Consider the following 26,223-nt stretch of genomic DNA (forward strand, 5'->3'; position numbering starts at 1 on the left):
TAGTTGTTTTCTTCAGTATTTTTTTTGCTTCCATTTTCATTTGACCCATTGTATGTATTATATAGTTTTTAAGCAATCATTTTCTTAAGTGTATTTTTATACCTTCTTTTCCTTTTGGCCTATTATAGTTTTTAAGGAATTTATTTCTTTAGTGAATTTTCCCCCAGCTGATGAGCCTTTCTGCTAATTCTCTTATTTGAATTTTTAATTTCTTTTCAAGTTATTATGGGGGTTCTTTTTGTGCCTGAAGTCCTTTCATACATTCCCTGGAGGTTTCACATATTTCTTTTTCAGTACTGCAGACCTCTTCTGAGCTTGTGTTTTAATCTTTCCTGTCACTAAAGTAAATCTAAGATCAGTTTTTTTTTCCTATGTTCATTTTTCTAGTTATTTTTTTTTCCTGTTACTTAGCTATCCATTGAGCTTCTTCTCTGCTCCTTGGGTAAAGAGAGCCTTGTTCCAAGATTTCAAAGTATTCTTTTTTGATATTTTCAATTGTCCTGGCTGCCTTTGTTTCCTACAGTATGTCTGTCAAGGGGGTCACCTTACTGCTTTGCTCAGTGTAGTCTCACTGCTGTTTTGTCCAGCAAGATACCTTTCACCATGTTGCCAATAACCCTGTTGTTTCATAGCCTGGACTGGTTCCTTTTATGTTGCTTTGCTACTTCCTGCCAAAGAGCTTGGGCTGGTCTTGTCCTCATTCTTCCACCTCACTGCCTCAAACATTCTGCCATTTTGCTGCTTAAGGCACTCTGCTTCCCCTTGGAAGTGCATGTATTGTTCCAGCTCTGCCTTCATAGCCCATGCTGTGTGGCTTAGGCTAGGCCCATCTCCCACTCTGTTGCTTCATTGCTGTAGGCACTGTTCTGCTTTACTGCCTCAGGCCTCATGGAAATGTGTTGGTCTTGTTTCTGCTGTGTCTTTGCTACCATAGCAATGTGGCTTAGGCTGGGCTCATTCCCATTTTGCAGCTTTGTTGCTATATATCAATATGTTGGACAAATTCTTATCCTGGCAGTTCCCACAAATGTTGTACTCCATGGACTACTTTCTGGTCTTACCACTGTGAAACCTATTCTTTCTACTTTCCTTGTTTTCAGATGATTCATTTTCTTTGTGTGTAGAGGGTTCAGGCAAGCCATGTCCTTTACTGTGCCATCCTCACTCCCTCTGATTATTTATGTATGAATATTGTATTGAAATCATGATATTACCTTCCCAAATAAGTGTATACTATTATAACATGTAGAAATTAATCTAAATTTGGGGAGAATGGCCAGGTTTAAAGTACAGAGAGCTCTTTATTTATTTGCTTTTGAAAACCCTTACCTTCCGCCTTAGGGTCAATACTTTGTATTGGCTCCAAGGCAGAAGAGTGATTAGGGATAGGCAATGTGGGTTGTGACTTGTCCAGGATAGCTGGGAAGTGTCTGAGGCCAGATTTGAACCTAGGACCTCCCATCTCTAGGTCTGGTTCTCAAGCCACTGAGTCACCTAGCTGCTCCTATGAGAGCTCTTTAGAAAAAAAGAAACTGTTGGAGTATAGGCCCTACATATATCCCAAAATAAAAATCAGAAAGCTTTGCTCTATTTTATTTACATTATATGTATCTCCAGTTATTTCCACCTTGGAAATGCCTTTTGTTAATGTTTTCTTTATCTAAATGACAAAGAAATCCTCAATGATAGTATAAAATTATGAATATGATTTCATTTCCAGGAAAAAAATTTTGCCTCCTATTTCTCCTATCAATGTTTACCTAAAACAGAAGTGTAACTCCTCTTATTTTCTCTATGCCTGGTTTACCATAATCTCTTTCCAGTTGAAGATCCCTTCTGGAACCCTACAGAGTGATCTATAGTGACAGAAACTTCCCTCATGGACTTTGGACAGTTGGCAGTTGTCAGTTTAACAGTAGTTACTTACTACAATGAACCTGTATGTGACAGAATCCTGGCGTAAATTTATATGAAGACTGCATTTATTTCTTGTCAGTTCTGTGTTTTACATGCACAGAAATCTGCATAAGCAAACAATCGTACAGTTCTAAGATTTATTTCCAAACTTTACAATGTCCATACTGAAGGAACTTTAAGGGTTTTAACATTTATTTATCCCATATATACACTCTAGGTCAGAAGTACTTGGATTAGCTAGCTGCATGATCTAAATTTACAAAGTCTATTATAATTTAACAAAAACAATAGCTTGCATTGGCATAGGACTTTTCCTTTTCCAGAGATTTTATTTTTTAACACGTTAACCCATATGCATCCAGTGGTCAGTTGTTATTTTTTCTACCATTGTCTAGAAGAGAAACTGGTACTCAGTTATTAATCCATTGCCAGAGGAAGTGCTATAGCCAGGAATTGACTAAAGAAATACAGTTATGTTGATTTTTTTCTTCACAATATCTTTTATCTCTTTCTTTCCACAAACATGACCAGATCAGGATCGTCATTTAGATTATTTCAAGGCTAGTCTTTTAAATGTTATTCTGTTCTCTTTTTCTTCCCTCCAATCTATGCCATATTCTTATTCCAGATCAATCTTCCTAAATCACAACCCTGACCACATCAATTTTTAGCTCAAAATATTTTAAAGTTCCTCTATTTCTTATTGAATTACATGTAGACATATTAACATAACATTCATCTTGGTTCTAGCCCCAACTTACCTTTGTCAATTTTTTGAAATGTAATATTTATTATTATTAAATTATACATAATAATATAATTATTAAATTATATTAGACTTACCTGGTAACACATCAGACTATAAATTCTTTTCACGCATAAGCTTTAATTTATCTAGATTTTTGTAAACCTCCAAGTACTTGGCAGTGCTTTGCACAAAATTGGAACCTTATAAATGCATATTTAATTAAATTGAATCTTCCATTATTGTCCTATAAATGATTGTAATAACACAAATAACAATAATAAACATTTTGGAAAAAGGTAAAGTTATAAATAGCCTTTTCACATGACAACCTCGAGTTAGGAACTAAAGCTATTTATCATGATTTTCAGTTAAAGAAAATAAAACTGAGAGATATCAAATGACTTACCTAGGAGATGTATACGTTTATCTTCAAGTCCAGTGTTTCCATTCTAAGTTCAGTGTTCTTTCCTTTAGAGCACATAGCCTCTTTAAATATTCAATTTGTTCAAATAAGTTCCAAATCTAGTCAAATCAACAATATTTTAAGGGCCCAATTTGGCAGACACTGTGCTTAGTACTGGGGACAATAAAAAAGGCAAAAACAGTCCCTACTCTCAAAATGCTCAAGTTCTAATGAGGAAGATAACATGCAAAAAAAATCACATCAAGATATAGAAGAAATAAATTAGAAGTGATCTTGATGGAAAACTCCGATTAAGGGATACTGGGAAAAAAATCTTTTTTTTCTTTCTTTCTTTCTTTTTTTTTTTTCCAGAATGAGGGATTTTAGCTAAGACAGGAAGGGAGCCAAGAAAACCAGGAGGAAGAAATGATAAGGGATATCATTCTAGGCATGGGAGACAGCCACTGAAATGTTACAGAATCAGTAGATGGAATATACTGTATGACTAATAATAAGGAGGCCAGTGTCACTGGATTTTGGAATACATAGAACAGAATAAGTTTTAAGAATACTGAAAATTTAAGAATGGGTGAAGGCATGAAAAGATTTAAAAGTGATACAGATAGAGATTACATTTTACTGTCAATGTTGATGGCAGCAGGGCCAGTGTCAGCTGTATCCCCCACAATGACAGCAGCAGAGACAGATCAGGTCAAGATGGAAAAGTAAGCAACATTCCATTCAAAGCCTGCCAACCTCAAACCACCTCAAAATGAATATTGAAGTATCAGATTCAACAGAAGACGGGGTAGGGTAAAGCAAACTCTGGCCCAGGTGTGTGTGTGTGTGTGTGTGTGTGTGTGTGTGTGTGTGTGTGTGTGTGTGTGTGTATGGACTTTGAGAGACAATAAGGAGTACTGCTTTCCCTCAGAAAGGAGGAAGGAATGCTAAGCAAGTCTCAGTGGGACTCAAATGCAGTATAGTAGCCAGCAGTAGGAGAAAGAAATCAGCTGGCTCAATCTAGCCTCTGCAGGGTAAGGGCAAAACCAACACAATACAGAATAAGGAGTAGTGGAAGAAAAGCAGTTCTATATCATCCAATCAGAACAGAGGCTAGGGATGACCCAGCACAGGTAGCTGTGGAAGCAACTCAGCCCAAAAAGGTTTCAAGTCTCATTGAAATTAGGCAGAACCCAACTCAGTTGGAGTGAAAAGATGCAAACCTCCACAGAGTAGGCCAGCAGAGTTGCCTGAAGACTACTCAATCTAAGATTGAAAGAGGTGAACAGATCCCAGGCATAATACAAGGACTGAACAGTACTGCCTCCCCCACAGAAGCAGAGCTAAGCTTCAGCATATAGATAAGATCAAGGGGGAAAAAATAAGCAAAAGTCAGAGAAACAGCCTGATGCTAGAAAAAAAGATCTCAAACAAGAGATGTGAGCAAAATATAAGCTCAGAAAAGGACAATAATACAAAAATGAAAATAAGCGAAGCTTCAAAGGAAAATGTGAAAGGATGTCAATCCCAAAATGAATGCATGGAAGAGTTCCAAAAAAGGGTAGAAAAACAAATAACAACAAACTCAGAAGAAAATTTAGAGGAAAAAAAATGATAGAAAAAAGCCATCAACTTAGAACAAAAAATTTACTGAAGAACACAGTTCCCTAAAAAAGGAAATGCAGTACCTCAAACAGGAAAGTATCTCAATAGGAAAGGATACAAAGCTTCAAAGGAGAAAGTGAGTCCCTAAATCTATTCATGCTACATCAGGAAACTATAAAACTATTTCAAAAGAATTAAAAACTAGAAGAAAAAATTTAATCTTTCATTGGAAAAACAACTGATATGAAAAATGGATCCATGTGAGATCATTTAAAAACCAGTGAATTGCCTGAAAATCATATTGGAAAAAAAGAACCCAGGACACTATACCAAAAGAAATTATCAATGAAAATTGACCTGATGATCTTGAACAAGAAGGGAAAATAGAAACTGGAAGAATTCATCAACCATCTCCTAAAAGAAATACTAAATTAAAAAGCCACAAGGTGATTATAGTCAAATTCCAGAAATCCCAAGTCAAGAAGAAAATACTATAAATATCCAGAAAACAACAACAAAAAACTAAATATTATGGAACCACAATCAGGATTACATAGAATCTAGCAGCTTTTACATTAAAGGATTAGACAGTATGGAATAGGATATTCCTCAAGAGAAAGGATCTATGACTACAAGTAAAAATCACCTACCCAGCAAAACTGTGCATAACTCTGAAGGGGGAGAAATGAATATTTAATAAAATAGAGTAATTCTAGGCTATCCTAATGAAAGGGCAAGAGCTAAAAAGAAAATTCAGTGATCAAATCTGACATTCAAATGAAGAATGTAAAGGTAAACAGGAAAAAAAATCAATTAAGGGAATCACTGGAGTTAAACTAATCAGATCCCTTTTTGGGAAAGTGGCAAATAAGATACTTAAAATTTCTGTAGTACAAGTGTAACATCCATGATCTTAAGTGGGGTTAAAGCTGCCTCACAGAATTCCACAGTGCCCCCCCACCCAGAACTCCAGGAGAGGGGGCAGTTGGGGCAGTTAAGAACCTGGGATATAAAAAGCCAAGACACCCAACTTGCAAAGTCACTTTGGACACTGCTTTTTGGGGTTCAAGGGAGGCCGGGAAGAAGTGTAGCATTGCTTTTTTGTTAGCTCATCTCTGACCTCAGGGAGCAGAGTGTTACTTTGCTGGTTTACTCCATAGAAACTATACCAGGCTGTGAGGACTGGGAAATATTACTTCACTTAAAGGATCTCAATTAATCATCAATTAGTTACCTTCACCATCTTAAACTTAGTAACATTAGATTAAGATTAAGGTTAGTTAGTGAGTGTGATAAAAGTTAAGTTATTCAAAGCACTTTCCCCTCTGGGGGAAAAAAAAAAGTTTCTATTTTCCCCTCTGGGGAAAGTGAAGCCAGCAAGTTTATTGGAGATTTTAGATAGCTTACCTCCTCCTCATTCCTAAAATCCACCTCCCCTCTCCCTGTTTTCCTGAAGTTAATAAATCCCTTTTCTAGTTAAATTTGAGAGCTTGTGTGAGGTTATACTAGGCTATACTTACCACCAATATATATTACCTAGGCAAAATCTTCATTTAACCAAACACTGGTGCAGCTTTTATTCTGTGAGCAAATCTGCTGTATGGAAGACAACTTGAACCTTCACTATCTCAAGGTTTAGGGAATAATCTTTAAAACAGTGGAAGTTGCTAATCTCAGTGGGATCAATTCCTATCTATCAACCAATTTAGCCCTGGATTAGTCAAGCCTGTTCAATCTCCATTACTTGACCTAAAGGGGATTCAGTTAACTGTTATTTCCTTCTGCTCTAACTGTTTTAAGAAGGGGAAGGGGAAGAATTTTATTTATTCCTACCCCTTCCCCATGGTAGGAAAGTAGCATCATCCTTGCTCTGACTCCATTACCAACCATTGCAAATCTGACCCAATTCAACAATAAAAGATACCTGAAGTACTTAATATACTTAAAGCAATCAAGGAAAACAATGGGTTTAAACTGATAACATTACTAGAAAGGAGATAATAATAATGATATTTATAATATTATTTGAAATACCTATAATACCTGATGTTCTTGGGATGATTATAGTACAGAAGATATTGAAGCACTATGTTAGGGAAATGAATAGCATCATATGAAGACAGAGCATAGAGTGAGTTGAATATAATGGGATATTTTTTTAAATAATGGTTAAGAAAGAGTAATAAACTGCAAAAAGAGAAAATTAGAGAAAGTCAAAGATAAATTATCTCACATTAAGAGGCACAGAAGAATCAATATACTGGTAGGGAAATTCAGTGGGTAGTGGATTTGAACTTTACTCTCATAAGAATTAGCATGAAGTGGCAACAATATACACATTCAGTTAGGTATAGGAATCTGTCTCAATAGGGAAATAAGAAGGAGAAAGGGAACAAAGAAAGAGGTGACAGACAAAAGTGTGGAACTTGGAGAGACAGGTAAACAGAAACAAAAATATTTGTGAATGGAGAAAGGCTGAAAGGAGAGAAAAAGAAGGATAAACGGGGGAAAATAAGTTGGGGCAAGAAATGCAGACTTACTAATCATGACTCTGAAAGGAAATGGGAAGAACTCACTCATAAAACAGAAGGGAATAGCAGTGTGGATTAAAAGCCCCAGATCCCACAATATGACCTTGACAAGAAACTCAACTAAAGGAAGGAGACATACACAGATTAAAAATAAAGAGCCTGGGGCAGCTGGGTAGCTCAGTGGATTGATAGCCAGGCCTAGAGAAGGGAGGTCCTAGGTTCAAATCTGGCCTCAGACACTTCCCAGCTGTGTGACCCTGGGCAAGTCACTTGACCCCCATTGCCTACCCTTACCACTCTTCCACCTATAAGTCAATACACAGAAGTTAAGGGTTTAAAATAAAAAAAAAACTATAAAAAAAATAAAATAAAGAGCCTGCTATGCTTCAGCTAATGTTAAAAAAGCAAGGTTAACAATTAGGATCACAGACAAAGAAAAAGTGAAAATTGGCCTAATTAAAATAGAAAAGGAAGGAAATTGAATATTGATAAAAGAAACCACGGATGATGAAATAATATCAATATTAAACATGTATTTAACAAATGCCATAGCTTTCTAAATTACTAATGGAGAAACTACATGTGTAACAAGAAGAAATACAAATTAAAACCATATTAGTAGGGGGCATTAACCTCCCCTTTCAGAGTAAGATAAACCAAACCAAAATAAATGAACAAATAAATAAATAAGAAAGAAATTAAGGAAGTGAATAGAGTTGTATAAAAGTTAGACTTGATAGATCTGTGGAGAAAATTGAATGGGAATAGAATTGTATATACCTTTTTTCTCAGCAGTATATTACAGCTTTACAAAAACTGAACATATAATTGGACATTAAAATCTCACCACCAAATATAGAATGTTATAAATATTAAATACATGTTTTCAGACTATAATGTTAAAATAATTACACTGAACAAAGGACTGGAGAAAAAAATTTAATTAGAAATCAAATAGCCTTATGTTAAAGATCGAATGGGTCAAAGAACAAGTTATAGAAATAATCAACATTTCATTAAAGAGAATTACAATGGGACAATTTACCAAAATTTTGAGGATATAGCCAAAATAGTACTTAGGGAAAATGTATACCTCTTATTGTTTACATCAATAAAGCACAGAAAAATTAGATTAAGGAATAAAATATGCAACTAAAAAGATGAGAAAAAGAACAACCTCCCAATTAAATATCAACTTAAATATCCTGAAAATAGAGATGAATAAAACTGAAAGTAAGTAAATCATTGAACTAATCAATAAGACAAGGAGTTGGTTTCATGAAAAAATCTAGAAATTAGATTAATAATTGATTCATATGATAAAAATGAAATCACTTTCTGAGTATTAAAAATCAAAGGGATGAGATTACAACCAATGAAGAGAAAATTAAAGCAATTTTAAGTAATTATTGGCATAACAAATGCTACTAATCATTATAATTTAAATTAAATATATGAATATTTAAAGTAATATAAACTGGCTAGATTAAGAAAGGAGGAACTAGAATACAAAAACAACCCCACTACAGAAGAAAGATATTGGACAAACCATCAGTGAAGGCCCTAAGTAAAAAGCTCCTGGGCCAGATAGATTCATAAATGAATCTTACAAACCTTACAAACCAAAGAACAGTTAATTACAATATTACATAAACTATCCAGAAAAAAATATCTGAGAAAGGAATTCTACAAAATGCTTTTCATGACACAAATATATTACTAATCCCACCAAATAGAGCAAAGAAAACTATAGACCAATATCCCTAATGAATAGTGATGCAAAATTTTTTTAAAGCACCCGCAACAAAATTACAGAAATATATCAAAAGGATCATACACTATGATCAGGTAGGTTTTATATTAATAATGCAGCAGTCTAAATCAATAGCAGAACCAACAGGAACAATACGATTATTTCAATAGATGCAGAAATTTTTTTGGAGAAAATATAACACCCATTTTTATTAAAAACACTTAAAAACACTGAATAAGTATAATATTCCTCAAAATTAAAAAGAGTATCTATCTAAACCTATCAGTAAACATTATCTGTAATGAAAATAAGATAGATGCCTTCACAATAAGATCAGGGGTGAAACAAGTATGCTCCTTATAACCACAACTATTCAATATTGTATAAGAAATGCTAAATATAAAAATAAGAGAAAAATAAATTTAAGGAATTATAATTGACAATGAGGAAATAAAGCTATCATTCTCTGTAGCTGATATGATGGTATACCTATAAAATCCTATAGAATAAATTAAAAAAAAAACTAACATAAGCAATTAACAACTTTAGCAAAGTTTCAGGTGATAAAATAAATTACAAAACCCCCCAGCATTTCTCTATACTACCAATAAAGCTGAACAGCAAGAGATAAACAGAGAAATTCCATTTAAAATAACTGTAGATAATATAGAATACTTTGCAATCTACCTGCCAAGAAAAACCCAGTAACTACATGATAATAGCTACAAAACACTTTTCATGCAATTAAAGTTAAATCTAAACAATTGGAAAAATTAATTGCTCATGGGTAGTGAGAGCCAATATAATGAAAATGACAATTCTTCTGGAATTAATTTACTTATTCAATGTCATACCAATAAAAAAAAACCGCCCCAAATTATCTCATACACTAGAAAAATAACAAAATTCAGACTAATGTAATAAACTAGGCAGTCAACACATAATGAAAAATGACAATAGTAATCTAGTGTTTGACAAACCCAAAGATGCAAGCTTCTCAACTCACTATTTGATGAAATCTGTTTGGAAGGCTGGAAAATAGTATAGCAGAAAGTAGGCATATCCAACACTTCATAATATATAACAAGATAAAGTCAAAATAGATACATGATTTAGAAATAAAGTGTAATGTCATAAACAAATTAGGGATGCACAAACTAGTTTTTCAGACCTATGGATAAGGAAAGAATTAGGGTCAAAACAAGATATAGACAATATTATGATGTGTAAAATAGATAACAATGATGATATTAAATTTTTAAAATTTTCTGCACAAACAAAAACAATAGAAGAAACAGATGGAGCCTGAATTCAAATTGAAATATACCATTCTTTATTTCTTACATGAATTTTTCTCTAGTGTAAGCAGTATGTCTTGTTTAACAACGTGACAAATATGGAAATGTATATAACATAACAATACATATATGATCTACATCATATTACCTGCCTTCTTAGGGAGGGGCTAAGAGTGGAAGGAAGAGAATATTAAATAATTCTATTGACATGTAATATGGAAAAAATAAATTTATAGATGGAATTGCAAAGAGATATAGATGATTTTATATTCTATGCTAGAAGTAATAAGGAACTGGAATTTATTTTTAAAAACTGTAATAGGTTCATATCTAATCATATATATAATCAAGTTATACATGACCATATCTAGCAACAAGTCTTTATGAGATAAGTATCAGATAGACTAGAGTAGGAAAAGAGTTAAGTCTGAGAGATACATATAAAGACTGTTGCATTAGTCTAGAACAGTGATTCCCAAACTTTTTTGGCCTACTGCCCCCTTTCCAGAAAAAATATTACTTAGCTCCCCCTGGAAATTATGAAACTATTTATTGAACTCAGAATAGAATGTAATACAAAAAAAGTGTGGCCATTGCTGCCTCCATGGATAGCTGCAGCACCCACCAGGGGGCAGTAGCGCCCACTTTGGGAATCACTGGTCTAGAAGTAAGGTGATGGGGGCCCTCAGTAGAATGATAGTACTGTTGGAGGACAGTATTTGAAAATTGAAAGATCAAAGAAAAAGTGTGAGGTATCATAAGATTGAAGAACAAATGTCTGACAACTCGCTAATTCAGTGGATGGACTTCAATCTCTTTCCCTTTAAGTCTTCTATTATCTTGATCAAATATAGCTCTTTCCTTAAATCAATTTCACCTGAATGATCTCAAGGTCTTTTGTCTTAAAGAATATTTACCTGAGATATTCATCAAATTACAAATGTCCTTCTTAAACAGTGGCATACCAAACTGAACACAATATTATTAGATCTAGTTCCTTGCGAGGCTGTGGGGCTCTCTTTGAATACTAATTCTGGTTCCAGTGTTTTTTCTGTCCTTCCAAGCTTTAGGCTATTTAGATAATTTTATGAGTTTGCCAAGTATACTTTTATCCAAGTCACTGATGAAAATGGTAACTAGCAGAGACCAAGTACAGATGCCTGGAGTACTCTAGTGCTAACCTACTATAAAACTGACATTGAGCTATCAATAGCTATGCTGTCTTTTTAGCAATTCAATTGGGTTTGGATGTCTCTCCATGAAATGTCTCTATGAAAATAATGTGATGCACTATTTTTTATGCTTGAATTCAAAATTGGGTAAACTACACAGCATTCTTTTCATCTATTAGTCGTTGTATTATCTATTCTTCATGAAGACATTCTGATTTTAACTCTTAGCTGCATACAAAATATCTCTTCAATGGTTCTGTCTCCAGTTATCTGAAGAATATAATTTAAACTCATTGGTCTATATTTTGCAACTTTTATCTTACTTTCATGAAATTTAGGATGACATTAGTTCTTTTCTTTCTTAGAATCTTTACTTTCTATTCAAGTAGCAACTCTAAGACAAAGGTTAAGCACTAGGCAATCAGGATTAAGTGACTTGCCCAGGGTGACACACCGAGGGAGTTTTTGAAGCCACATTTGAACTGAGGTCATCCCAACTGTAAGCCTGGATTGAAGGCATCTTCAGTTATTTGAAATGATGTCATGTGGAGAAAGGATAAGACTTTTTCTGTTTGCATTAATATCACTTTGATAACAAAAAACTTATGTAAGAAATGACTTTGATATTCAGTCAAAACTAGAAAGAATAAGTGGAAGTTACAGAGAGGCAAATTTAGACTTCATAACTGAAAAATGAAAGATTTTTAACAATTGAAAATGTTCAAAAGTAGAATGAGGTTTCCTAGAGGAGGAGGCTTCGTCTCTTTGTAGGTCTTCAGAAACTGGACCATCCCTTCAGGAAGATGTTATACAGAAGAAGCTTCTCTATAACACATATATAACTATATGTAGTTCAGATTAGAAGGTTGCTGAGGTCCCTTCCAATTGTCAAATTCTGTGATCATTTTAAATAGTATATTCTAATTTACCTATGACTTCCAAAGACTTTAGGTAATCAGCATATAATCATGTAAATTATTATACTTAGAATTAAAAAAAAAGTAGAGAAGACAGAGCACTAACTATAGTTAGTTCAGTTTAAACTTTGTCTTTGACACTGCCTTTGTCACCTGTGCCAAATCATGTAAGCTCTCTGATGTTCAGCTCTTTTTATTTATTTATTTATTTTTTTTGTAATAAGATGAGAATAGGCTGGATGGCCCTTTTGAATTCTCTTCCAAACTTAAAAAAAATCTATAATACTAACAGAAAAATAGAGAAAACTTAATTCAATCCCATATGAACTAGTCATGACTATCTCTCCCATATCATGACTACATCTCTATCAGATCTTTTTTGTAGATAGGAAAAGTCCTCCAACTTCAAGTTCCCAGCTCTTAATAAAATAAGAAAAGGGTGATTCTCTTTGATTTAATCAAATGCAAAGGCTACCTTCTCAGTTCTTTTCTAGGCCAATGAAAGAAACTGATATATCTTTTCTCTTAGTAAAGGCCTTTCATATCCTATTTTAAGTGTTTGTGTAGGCGTCACAATATTTTTTTTTAATTTTTACTCATTCATCTGCTTTTTATTTGACATGTAACTCCCAAAGCCTGGAGTTTGCATTAATATCACTTTGATAACAAAAAGCTTTTGTAAGAAATGACTTTGATATTGAATGTTAAGGACAAACATAAACTCAGAGTAGAAAGATACCAATAATACAAGAGTGACAACAATGAAACAAGGCCACATCTGCCAGGAAAATTGAATTATTCAATTGGTTGAAATGCTGGCCATTTCCTGCCCGCCTAGATGCAACACTAAACTGGCCCCAGGCAGTACATAACATAAATTGTATGGTTTCCACTTACTTCTTTTATGGGACATTAGAAGTTTACTTATAAGAATCCCTGGGATTTGAACAGCAAGAATTCTCAATTATTTCCTAAGCATATGCATAGGAAACTTCTCTAGGGTAGAAATAAACTAAGCAAAGCCTATTTTACTCAAAACAAGCCGTTGCCAGAAAGATAAGGCAATTTCTTCTGATAGAGAAACTTGTTAACTTTCAAGTTAAACAAGGAGGAAAAACCATTATTGGATTAATATTCTGTTTTATTGTTTTGGTAAACAACTTTAATATGTTTGAATTAAGATTAATGTATAAAATTCTATCAAAGTATGAAACTGTCAATTTTTATCAAACATCTACATAAGGGAAAACAATAAAAAGGTTCATGAGAGGTTAGGGAATCATTTAAGAATATTTTCTTCCCACCTGCTGCTCTACCTTGTCCATGTTTTTTGACTATAAGTTCTGCTTGAGCACTCCTATTTTCTAAGGTGAGAAGCCATGTTCATTTCATTAACATTGTATTATACTCAGTAAAACACTGGGAAATGGGTTTAATTTGTAGTAGAAATAGTGTATCTGTGATTATGACATGACAACACACCCAGATGAAAACTGAAAAGCAAATTAAGAACCTGACACTTTTGTCAACATATGGATAAATGTTAGACCTGGCATCAGGAAAACCTGAATTTCTATCCTGCCTCAGACACTTAGTTAACTGATAAATCAATCAATAAATAATTGTTAAGCACCTAGTGTGTGCCAGACAATGTGCTAAGTGTTAGAGATACAAATACAAAAAAGGGACAAATGACAATCCTCATTCTAAAAGTAAGAATGAGGTGGTATAGTGAATACAATAATGAACCTGGAATCAGGAAGAATGGTTTTCAAATTTTTACACCGCATTTACTAGGTGGGTTGTTTGCCTCACTTTTGTTGATTCATTTTAATTATGTCCAAATCTTTGTGATCTCATTTGGAAAGTTCTTGAGAGAGATGCTGGAATAGTTTGCCATTTCCTTTTCCACTTCATTTTACAGATGAGGAAATTGAGGTATGTTATTAAGTGACTTGCCCAGGGTCACCCAGCTTCTAAGTATCTGAGGGCAAATTTGAACTGTAGTACAGAGAGGGGTGACATAACAGTTTTGCAGGCTTTGGCTGAGTTCTTATGTCAGTTAGGAGTTCAGAATCTTGAGAAAAAGTTTCAGTTGGACCTGGGAACTCGTGGAGGGAACCAGGGTCAAGCTGAGCTCCTTCTTCTCCTTCTTGAGATTGAAAACCTAGCCTAGCTTTGGAGTGTTTTTGAGATTTGTTAATTTAGATAAAACCTTTGAATCTCCATACCCTAGCTCATTTCCTACCTTAATTTCCCTTACCTAAATGTTTGATAGGAGTGAATAAGGAGAGTGAATCAGAGAGTTAGTTCAAATCTGTGAGAGTTTAGCTCTACCCTTGCAGTAATTTATCTAGAGAGGTTTTGTAGCCATCATCCTAATCCCTTTTGATTTCAAAATCACCTGGAGAGCTGAGTAAAGGCACAACCTTTCTCAGACTCCATTCCTACTTCCCTTCCCCCACATGAGGTTTCTCTAAGCAGCTGTTAGGACTTCCTTGTTCCTTTTACCCTGACAATCTAACCTGAGAAGACAATAAACCCCTTTTGTGTTTAAAACAGACCTTTTAGTTACTTTGTTAGTTAATTAGTAAGAAAGGGAAGAAGAGGAATAGAATCAACATACTCTGGGTTTGAGGGAAGCCGGGTATCCATCTTGAAGGAAGTGTAACTTAAAAACAAGTCCCTTCCTGTGAAATTAACTAAAGCCTGTAGTTAATTTCAATCAGTCTCTTTCCTTTCAGTATTTGTCTTTAGCCTAAATCCTAGTCTGTATGCCCTGCTGCTGTTTGCCTGTTTAGATTAGTTCATCCTCTCCCTGGCAATCCTTGTTACCTCAGTGTTATACCCCCTGAATTCAGACATTCCCTTGTTTCTCCTACTACCTCAATTGCCATCCTTCATCTTTGAACCTTCCTCATCCACTATATTGCCTTAACTTCCCTACTATCTTGTCTGTTCACTTGATTACCTCCAGCCTTGGATCCCTTGTCTTGTTTTATTCCCTGATCCTACCAGTTATTACCCCTGGCTTCAGCCTCATATTATATCCTACATCTCTTTATTACATCCTACCTAATCCCATATTACCTCCCTAGCAAGTCCCTGATAACATCCTTCCAAATCCCCATATAGAACTCAGATCTTCCTAACATCAGGCCTGATGGTTCATCCCCTCAGCTACCTAGTTGTCTCATATTCCTCATTTTTAAAATGGGGATAAAATAGTATTTATCTCCTAGAATTGTTCTGAAGATCAAATAAGATAACATTTATACATCTTTTAACACAGTATTTGACACAATGTAAATATGTAAACTTTAGCTATTATAGTAAAGGTTCATACTATAATAAGGGAAAGAATAAACAGACAAATAAAATCTTTTAATTGGATAAATGGGAAATAATAAAATGGAGGAAAGTCTTAGAATTAGGAGGGATTGTGAGAAGCTTCTGCAGAAGATGAGATTTTAGTTTAGAAGATGGGATTGAAAGGAAGCCAGAGCAGTTAATAGAATCAAGGGAGGAGAGCATTCTAGGGATCAAGGTGAGCTAGAACACCTGTGATATTGGAAATTTGGGGGTCATTTTATTTCTTACACACCTGAGAGATGGGGTGTCTTATTTATTAAAAATCAAGGAGACTAATATTACTGAATTGATAGAGCAAGGTAGAAGGAGGCTAAATTACAAAAGGCTCTGGACACTAGAGGATTGTATGTTTGATCATGGAACAGATATGGAGCCCCTGGAGTTTACTGAGTATGGAGATGTGATGTGGTCAGGCTTTTGTTTTTAGGGAAAATCACATAATGACTAAGTGGAGGATTATGTTTTGTGAAAAGATAGTTGAGGCGAGCAGAAATTACAACAGCCTACTGTAAGAGTTAAATTAAAGTTGAACACTTGAAGTATTATTTTTATAAAGTTTATTATCTGAAATAATAGAAACCAAGTGACTAAGTTTTTTTTTACCTGCTCAAAAACCCCACTCCACCAAAGTCGCCAACATGAAGGAATAGATCCAGACACAGAACTCCACTCAATTTATTTCCTGTCTACATCAGCATGTAAAGACAGGAAGTGAGTGGGGTTCTGGAAACTATAGTTTTTAGGGGAACACATTCTAATTTCATGCTATTACACTAATTCAAGCATGAGGTAATGAGAATCTACATCAGAAAGACAGTATTAGAGGAGAGAACAAATTTAATCCAAGAGTTGTTGCAAAGCTGAAATCCATAGATTTTGGTAATAGGTTCGATATCAAGGGTGTAAGGTAATGAGGAGTCAAGAATGACTCCTAGGTTGTGAATTGTAGGGAGTAGGAGGATGGTGATCATTTCTAAAGTTTTAGAGAATATAGAAAGCAAGGGAGATTAGGGGATAAAATAATGAATTCTGTTTCGAGATATATTGAGTTTAAGATGTCTACTGGACATTAAACGATAACTCTAGTCCAATTATCAATAATATGGAATTAGGTCTTGATTAGTGATACATGTAAAACCCAGTGGAATTGTGAGTTGTCTAAGGGGGATTGGTGGCTTTGGGGGAGAGGAAAAGAAAATGAAGTATGGAACTAGGGGAAAATATTCAAAATTTTTTTTTAATTTAAAAATTAAAAAAAAAAAGATGTCTACTGAATACCTAGATTAAGATGTTTGAAAGACAATTGGAGACATGAAGTTGAAGGTTAGCACAGGAAATGAAGCAGGATTGAGAAATTTCAAAATTATCAGCATAAAGATGGTAATTAAGTCCTTGGGAGATGATGTAATCACCAAGGAAAGAAGTATGGAGGAAAACAAGAAGAAGGACAGATTTCTGTGTGACACCTTTGGTGAGCGGATATGACTGAGAAGGAGTAGATAGACAGCAGGAGAACAAACAGAGACTGGTGTACTCTAAACCTAGAAAACTGAGTTTCAAGATGTAAAAGAAAAATACTGGGAAATGCTATTCTGAGAAAAACTGATTTAATCGTGCACACGCAAATCACAGGGTCATGGTCTGCAGACACATTCAGAACGGTCTACAAATCTGAGCTGATGAGTATTTATACTTTATGCAAGAAAGCCTGATTGTAAAAATTCACCCCAGAATGGGAGTCAGCCAAGCTGGATCTTCTATCCCCTGCTAGGGACTCCTGGAGGTAGGATTAAGGGGAAAATAGAATTTGGATTTTAATTAAGAGATTGAAAAGTGACAGGAGCAGACTGCCTGCCTTGGCTAGAACCTGGAGCCCAGTTCCTGATGGAATTCTGTGTTGATGATGAGAGTTGGAGCTTTCCAACTGTCCCTTGGTCTCCGGAGCAAAGCGAGGTCCTGGAGGCTGCCTTTCTGTCTCTCTGCTGGTATTCCCTGCCCAGAGAAGGGGCAAAACTTTGGCTGGTGGAAATTCCTCGAACCAGAGTGGCAGTTGTGGAAAAAGGAGGAAGTTGGGAGTTTGGGGAAGAGCTGTGAAAAGAAGATCTACAGTTAAGAGAAGAAAATCAGGTTTTTTTTTTTTGCTCCTCTGTGGTTATAGAGTAGAGCAGCCTGGGCTCAGCCTTTTTCAGACCTGAAACCACAAGACCAAAACCTTTACTGACTAGAAGTTGGAAACCTAAAGGAACAGCATCTAGGAGGCAGTATTGAATAATAAATAATAATAATAATTAGGAATAGGCTTAGTTAGTTAGAAATTGGGTAAATTAGTCCTAAGGATTGAAAGCAGGTCTGGTTTTTAGCAGATGGAAGAAAATTCCGTGAAGGACTTTGAGTTGGGTTGGTTGGAGGTAGAAATCCATTAGTATTTAGGGATCTTCTCTGCTTTTACCTTTCCATTAAACCTGTTAATCCTTATAACCTCAAATAAACAAAGTTTTGTTTTTAACAACTGCCTCCTCAGTTGTGTTTCCCTTGATAAATTAATAGGCCTACTGTTCTTCCCAGCTTATATAAATTTTTGTTACAAAGTTAAACCAACTGGCCCTTCTTACTAAAAACAGATACAATCCCAAAATATCACAACAGTTCAGTATGCTAGGAGTAGCGACATAAAGAGATGAGGTAGTTTGGCCTTTCTGTAAGGCAGATCCCATAGCCTCAGCTCCACATTTGCTGATATAAAGACAACCAATGGCATTCTGTAGCTAAATGAGATATCAGAAAAAAACAGCCTCAGGAACATCTTGACAAATTCCAGGGTATTAAAGGCATGTGCAAACTTCCCTTGGCAAGGCCATTTTTCAAGCTATTACAAGGAATTTTCCTTATTATTTTCATGTACACTCTGATTATTGATTGCTGATTCTCATACCCAGTTATTCAATCAATATAAAATTATTATATACCATTAAATCTATAATTAAATCTTATCACTAAAATGCTGAATGAATTCATTTTTCAAAATGAGAGACCATGTTTTTTTCATTAACTTTGAATATAAATGAATTTAAACTCATGGAAGCTGCTTAATTTTGTCTTTTTACAATTCTCCTCTTTAGCCTGCCTCTGAACACAGTCCAAAGAATGGGCCAATATAATATGATATTTAGATTGGGGGAGAGCACTCCTCTACTGAGAGGCAAAGATTGCAGATAAAATCAGGGGAAAATATACACAAATGATGCCTATGTCAAAGTAATATGGTACGATGTGATAAATCAGGAGACAAATCAGGGTCAAGAGCATCATTATTGTATTCACATAAAACAAAAAGCTTTAGCTGGTAAAACTAGTGCAGAGGTGTCTGGACAAAGATGATGTCAAAATTGGAGGCTATTGTTCTGTTGTTGAAGGACATTGATCAGGTCCAAAGAATGCTAGGAAAGGAAATCTGCTAGTAAGATCAATAAGATCTCAACTGACAAGTGATAGTGGCTCCAAAGGTTCTTACTCTGTCATGATGTTATTAAATATTGGAAAAACAAAAAGGCTTAAAATTTGGGTTTTTAGGTAAAAAAAGTCTGAAAAGCCTTAAAAGCTAGAAAAATAATTAGAAATTGAGTAATAACCTGGATCTGATCCAAAAGGGTCATCATTTGAATATTCATATTTGTTGAACATGTTGTTACCAAAATCATTGTCTATAGATTTGTAAATAATCATGATAGGTGCTGGTGAAATATGTTTTGGACTTGTGAGTTTTTTGAAAATAAAAATAAGAAAGGAGATACACAGTTTTGAGCACAATCTAATTCAGCAACCAAAGCAATATTTAAGTTGCATCAGGAAAAAGTAATAATAATAATAATAATAATAAGTACACATCTGAAGATAGTAAACATAATCCTAGTATATAAAATCCAGAAGTAAGAGGAAAGCCAACAAAATGGGCTCTACCTTAAGTGAAATGAGGAAACATGAATCTGTTGTGATTAAATTTACCTAGAGACTGTATGTTAAATTTTAATTACTTATTAGCAAAAGTTGGAGAGAAAAGAAAAAAAAAAAAGAGATCAACTAGTCAATCTGACTAAAAAAAAGTCTCCAAGCAGGGCAGTACTTCCAACCTAAAGCAGCCCAAGCCATAGGGACTGGGGGCAAGTAGCTAGAGCCCCCTGCCAGAGAATATAAGGCCAAGTGCGTCCAAAGCAGTATACACTCCAGAGAAGACTGAGGGGAACTGAGAAGATGGAGGGGAGTTCTGAGACTGAGAGGGTGCATTACTGCTTGGCCCCCTCTCTTATAAGGCCAATGATGTCGCTCCTACTGGATCTTAGCCTTAACTTCATTCTGAATCCCAAGGGATGACTTCTGGATGTGTCATCCAACACATGGGACTTCTGCCAGCTAGAAGTGTTATGGATAAAATGAGGGGTACACTAAAGTTGGGGGGTAATCTCCTTCCCTTGCTGAGTGATGGACGGGTAAAAGGTGATTGAGGTGATAGGAGAGGAATGAAGGGGATGACTGGGTTTAGAGGAATGGACAAGGCGGTATTAGGATGGTAAGGGTACAGGGTGAGGTGTTCAGGAGAAGCATTTGACACAGACTAGACACCCAGGCTAGAGACAGAGGACACTGGGGGGAAATAGGCTGAACCCTTCCAGGCAGGAAAGGTACTTTTACAGACACAAGGAATAGGCCCAGACAGAAGTGGTTTGAATCTGACTTGAGGGCTTTCTTGTCAGTTTCTCAAGCCCTCAAAGGAGGAATCACAAGGCTCCTCCCTGTCAGTGAAATTGAAGGGATTCTGGAGGAAGTGTTGGGCAACTACTTCCTCCCAAGATGGATGCCTCCAGTTTCCCTCAAGAAATAAAAGAGAATTATTACTTCTCCTTCACCTTTGCCTAGTTTCTTCAACACAAAGATTCTCCAGAGGGTCTAATTAGGTAACTAAGGGTTTTATTAATGTTTCAGGGTGGTCTGGAAGGAGAGAGGGGATTGGGGTTTCTGACAACTGCTAGGGAGAAACTCAAGATGGGGGAAGGTCTCAGGAATGGGTTAGACTGAGAGAGAATCTGCTCTCTCAGCTGAGGAAGATTTGGCTGCTTTCAAGGTAGAGGGTATACTAAAGGGATAGTTTGAATTCAAGGATGTCCTACTTGCCTATTGGGGAAAACTAAACCCACGAAGTCTTTTCATTAAAAACCCAAAAGCCACCCTGCCTCCCAGAGCTCCGGGAAAACAGGCAGGGAAAACAGGGAAATAATATGGAGAAGGTCAGGGAGAGGTCCAGAGAATTTAGCCAGGTACAAATTATCCAAAGACAAGGCACAGATCAAAGCAAACTGAAAGCCAAATAGAGCTCTGGTTGATCCTTCTGCTCTGCTTAAGCGTTAGGGACCAACTGAACTTTCTCTTAGAATTCTAAGGCTTCCAACTGCCAGAAATTTTCAGTTGGCCCCCTGCAAGAGCAAAACACTCTCTTGCAACTTTTGCATTACAGAAGTTGTGGCTGCAGGCACCCATGTGACACTTTAGTCACATGACTTGCTAGCATCCAGGATAAAGGTGTATGTGTGTGTAAGGGATTAGATGATTATATTAATTTCACATGTCTCATTTGCAATTTGGTGAATTTTTGCTAGAATCCCTTGGCAAAAATAGACATCTGAGATAATGTCACCAAAGCAGTATAGATATAATAGGACTAATTAATGATAGTACAAGTCTCTTTACCCAGAATCCCCTTGCAAAACAGTGAGAAAGTTAAGAATGAATCTATTCTGAATAACACTTTCAAAATAACAGTAGCTCTCTGTACAATTTTTTTTCCTTAGAGGATTTGGATAGTTTCATAGATTTAGCATGCAAACAATGGATCCAAAAGTCTTTTTCTTCAACCTTCACAGTCTTGGGAGATGTCCACAGTACCTAAAACAGTCCTTCCTAGGATGATTATGTACTTCCAGCCCAAACGAAATTTTTGATATAGATTTGGTCACAGGGTTGAAAATCATATAAAGAAAAATCAAGAGATCCAAGCTGTGTATAAATGGAGATTTTGAACCTTGGACTTCATTCCCCATAAGTCCCTTAGTCTCCTCAAAATTCCCTTTAATCTCACCTGTGCCTCCACATTTGTGTGGTCACATTATTGTTTTATAGTTGGCTATAGCTCTGCCCTCTCTCTCTTTGGTTCCTGGGAGTAAGCTGGTTAGTACCTTTTAGTTATTCTCTTTTGTTAGTTTATTATTAGTAAAATATTTATAAATATAATATTTAGTATTTTGGTATATTAATTTTAATCTCCACTGCTGTGTAGTAAGACTTGCTTTGTATAGTTCCTTTAGCTCTACAGTGACCTCCTACAAGAAGAAATGGAAAGTTCTCTTTCCATCACTGAGGTGTATATTGGGTAGAAATGTTTAGGAAGGAAAAGATCTTCATCAAACACCATTTCATATGATAACATGCAATTCCCTTGAGTCTCTATTACAGGGAGAATAGAGCTAAAGGTAAAGTATCAGGCCATTTGAGGTGGTTTTTGGTACAGTTTCCCTATCATGGTCTTAAGTTCCCTGTTCATCCTTTCAGTATATAAAGAGAAGAAAAGCTCAATATGCAGAAACAGTAAAATAATAATCAACACTAATTAACATTCATTCTCTTTGCATTTTAGTGGCCCATTCTCAATACTAACAAATTTCATCTTAGATTTCACATGTCCTATGTAGTTGTTTGAGCCCCAAAAAGATATTGCCTTGGACATCCAAGAATAGGTCAGTTCTTTGATAAATTTATTTCTTTGATTTCAAGTCTTTTGTAGAGATTACTTAGATGTTACTATTAAAATATTTTTTAAAATAGAGTTCAATGCAAATTAGTACATCTTTTCAAATTTTATTTCTCCAGTAACTAGTTGAAGTGGTAAAAATCCATCCAAATCCTTGATCCTATTAACAATATAAGTATAACATGAACTATAAATCATGAACTCACAAAGCACTCAAAATTCAGAGATTTTAGGTTTTTACATTTTTAAACAATCCATTAGAATAATTTACATTTGACAAAGAGGATAGTCTAAACTGTTGCTTTCTCAAAACTTTCCCGCTTCAATTATTTAAATTAATTCATTTTTCCTTAAGAGGATCAGATGCTATTAGGGATCTAATCCTATATTTAAACATAAATAACAGTACTTCTGAAGATAGATTTTCTCCACTCATCAGTTCAATGATTGCACAAATAAATTTACATACAAGAAGTTGACTTAACTCCAAATGAGATAATAACTTTGGATGGAGTGTATATATATATATATGTAATTAATTCCAATTGTTATGCAGAGAATAATGTATATGTAACAACTTGAATCCTGAAGTGGGCCTGATTTTGACCTGTTTCTCTTTTCAGTGTGACAGAGAACAGCAGTTTGTTTCTTCTTACTGTTGATCTTCTTCCACAGCCTTTTCCTGAATCTACAAACTCCTCCATACCAATTGCCACTAGTTAATCCAATGTTTTTTTCAGAGCACAGATCCACCGGCCTCCTCTCAGAGTCAATGAAACTCCAAGAATAACACTTATTTTCCCAACAGACCCATAGGCTCCAGGCAAATTCTCTTAAGGAACTTCTCTGAAGATTCCAGCTGACCCTTGGCAAATTCTCTTAAAGAATTTCTCTGAAGATTCCAGCTGACTTCTTAAGGTAACCCTTCATTCTTCTTATCCTATTCCTATTTACCCAGATCCTAATTAGCCCCAACACTTTATTAACTCCAATATTTATCAAGTGGTGTACCTGTATTAAAAACATTTCAGTTGTTACTCACAAATGGAATAGAAACACAAAATTTTCAAGAGCTTAATTTTATAAATGTCTGTTTAAGTATCAAGTTCAAGTCCTAATTCACTTAATTGTTTAGGATATGTAGAGATAATACATTAGATTAAATACATTAACATCCTACATTTTTGTATTATGATCATATCTTCAACTGACTATGTGCTTTGATTGTAGAAATCTTCTAAAAAGAAAAAGCAGGATAATGGTATCATTACAGTTATTTCTCTAGGACCAAGCATTAAGGACACAGAATGACCCAACTTGTACACCTGAGTATTACGTCTTCTACTCTATTTGATGTCACATAAGAGTCATAGTTGACAATCATAAAGTAACAGTTCTACTTCATAGTTAGACGCAGGAATAAATAGGGGGGAAACTATTCAAAAAGGTGGAAACACAATGGGGAAAATGAGTCAAGAGGTCCCTACCTTTATCTGTGTTAAGGTCATTCCCTCAGTTTGTTTTTTTCCCCCCTCAGATAAAGACCTCTACTTGTCAGAGTCTGGAGTCACAGTTCTTCTTAGTAACTTGTGGCATGTTTCTTAAACGGTGGATTAATTACTTAATGATCCATTAGAAAATATACCTGAACTCAAATCTCCAAATAATATCAGTTATTCTCCAAAGAGCTTTTACCTAAAATGACAAGTCTCATTAACCACAGTTTAGAGCTGAACACAATTAATCTTAATCTCATAGAGTTGTGGTAAACAATAAAAGTTTACCAGACTCTCTTATACACACATGAGTTTTCATTTGTTCCTCTTCTATTCTTAAACTTTAAAGTCATACTGGCATAAAGATCAATCAGAAATCTTTTCCTTATTATAAAAAAAACTCAAATTTTCCAAAATCCAATTTTATTGTTTCAGAATTATTTAAACCAAACAAATTCTCTTTACAGTGCCAATGACCTTGCACTTACAAATGATTATGAGATGCTTTACAGTCTTATGGATAAAGGGAATTATGAAATATTTTCCTTTTAATTTTTCCAAACAATGATTACTGATTTTTCCTTATTCTTTTCCATAAGTTTTCCAGTCTTTATTGAATCTCACCACTGTATAATGGACCTAACTACATGGATTTACTCCGAAACTATTACAATTCATCCAACAGGCATTTTTAGGAGAGCTAAGACTTGACCCTATTCCCTTAAAAGTTTTCCCTTTTGTACTGGAGAAACAAGATAGTTCTTAAAATTCAATTGAACAAATCAAAATGCAAAGGAGTCTTTTATAGATTACAGCAAATTTTCTGTTTAAGCACCCATACCAATTTAAAATGTATTCATAAGACTTCTTAGTATCTAAATATTCTAATGAAAATTCAGTTATTTTTTGGTTGTTTGCAGTGTCACATGACTTTTCTCTTCCTATAAAACAGGAAATTATTAATAAAAGACAGTTTCTAAGTAATATGTCAATCAGATTTTCATTTCCTAAAACTTTTATAAGCATGACCCTCAAACCATTGCTCTATAATTAATTGTTACTTAATCTCCTAATTATTTAAACATAAATCTGCCATTTTGGTTGTTGGAAGATGGGAAAATGCACTTAGTAACTTTAAAATTGATTAAAAAGATCTCAAGTTTATTAACAACTATAAAACATTCAAACCTTTTTCTTGAAAATCAAACTGTAATCTTCACTATCAGAGTTCCATTATAGGAAGTTCCACATTTTCAAAAGATAAAATTTCCTCTAAACTATTCTTATTCCAAAAATATACCTTATATCATTTCAAACTAACTTATAGATGTTCAAATTTATGTTTACTCATTTCCTTTTATATGATACTAGCATATTTTGGTAAACAAAATGATTAACTCTACTATTTTTTTTTTAAATTTCTTTTTGGTGCTGTAAAGAAACTTGGGAGCATTTTTTTTACATTGAAAAATCTTAGTGTTTATTTGTCTTTCCCGTTACAAAGTTTGTAATAATGTCAAATATTACAGTTTATTGAATTGTTACATCAAGTTAAACAGTTAACAATTTAGGATTATCTGTTATCAAAAGAGGAGTTGATTTTATGATAATTTAAAATTAACAGGGATCTTCATTACTTCAATTTTTGTATTCAATTAAATAAAGTATGACTGAACAACTACTAATAATATCAATTTAAAATGTCTATTTTTTGAAGAACCATTAACTGCCAAGATCCTAAATTTCAAGGATCACTCTCATCAACTAGAAAAGTGATGGTGAGACTACAGCAGTTATGGTGTGCTTGCAAAAATCTCATTAGTTAAAATAAATGTAAATTAAACATTAGTACTTTTTTTTTACATTTATTAATATTCATTTTTAACATGGTTACATGATTCATGCTTCACCTTTCCCCTTCAACCCCCCCTCCTGCACCCCCACCCACCCATGGCCGATGCGCATTTCCACTAGTTTTGTCATGTGTCCTTGATCAAGACCAATTTCCAAATTGTTGGTAGTTGCATTGGTGTGGTAGTTTCGAGTCCACACCCTCAATCATGTCCCCCCCGACCCATGCGTTCAAGCAGTTGTTTTTCTTATATGTTTCCTCTCCTGCAGTCCTTCCTCTGAATGTGGGTAGCTTTCTTTACCATAAATCCCTCAGAATTGTCCTGGGTCATTGTATTGCTGCTGGTACAGAGGTCCATTACAT

This window comes from Gracilinanus agilis, chromosome 3, assembly GCF_016433145.1.
Source record: "Gracilinanus agilis isolate LMUSP501 chromosome 3, AgileGrace, whole genome shotgun sequence".
NCBI lineage: Eukaryota > Metazoa > Chordata > Mammalia > Didelphimorphia > Didelphidae > Gracilinanus > Gracilinanus agilis.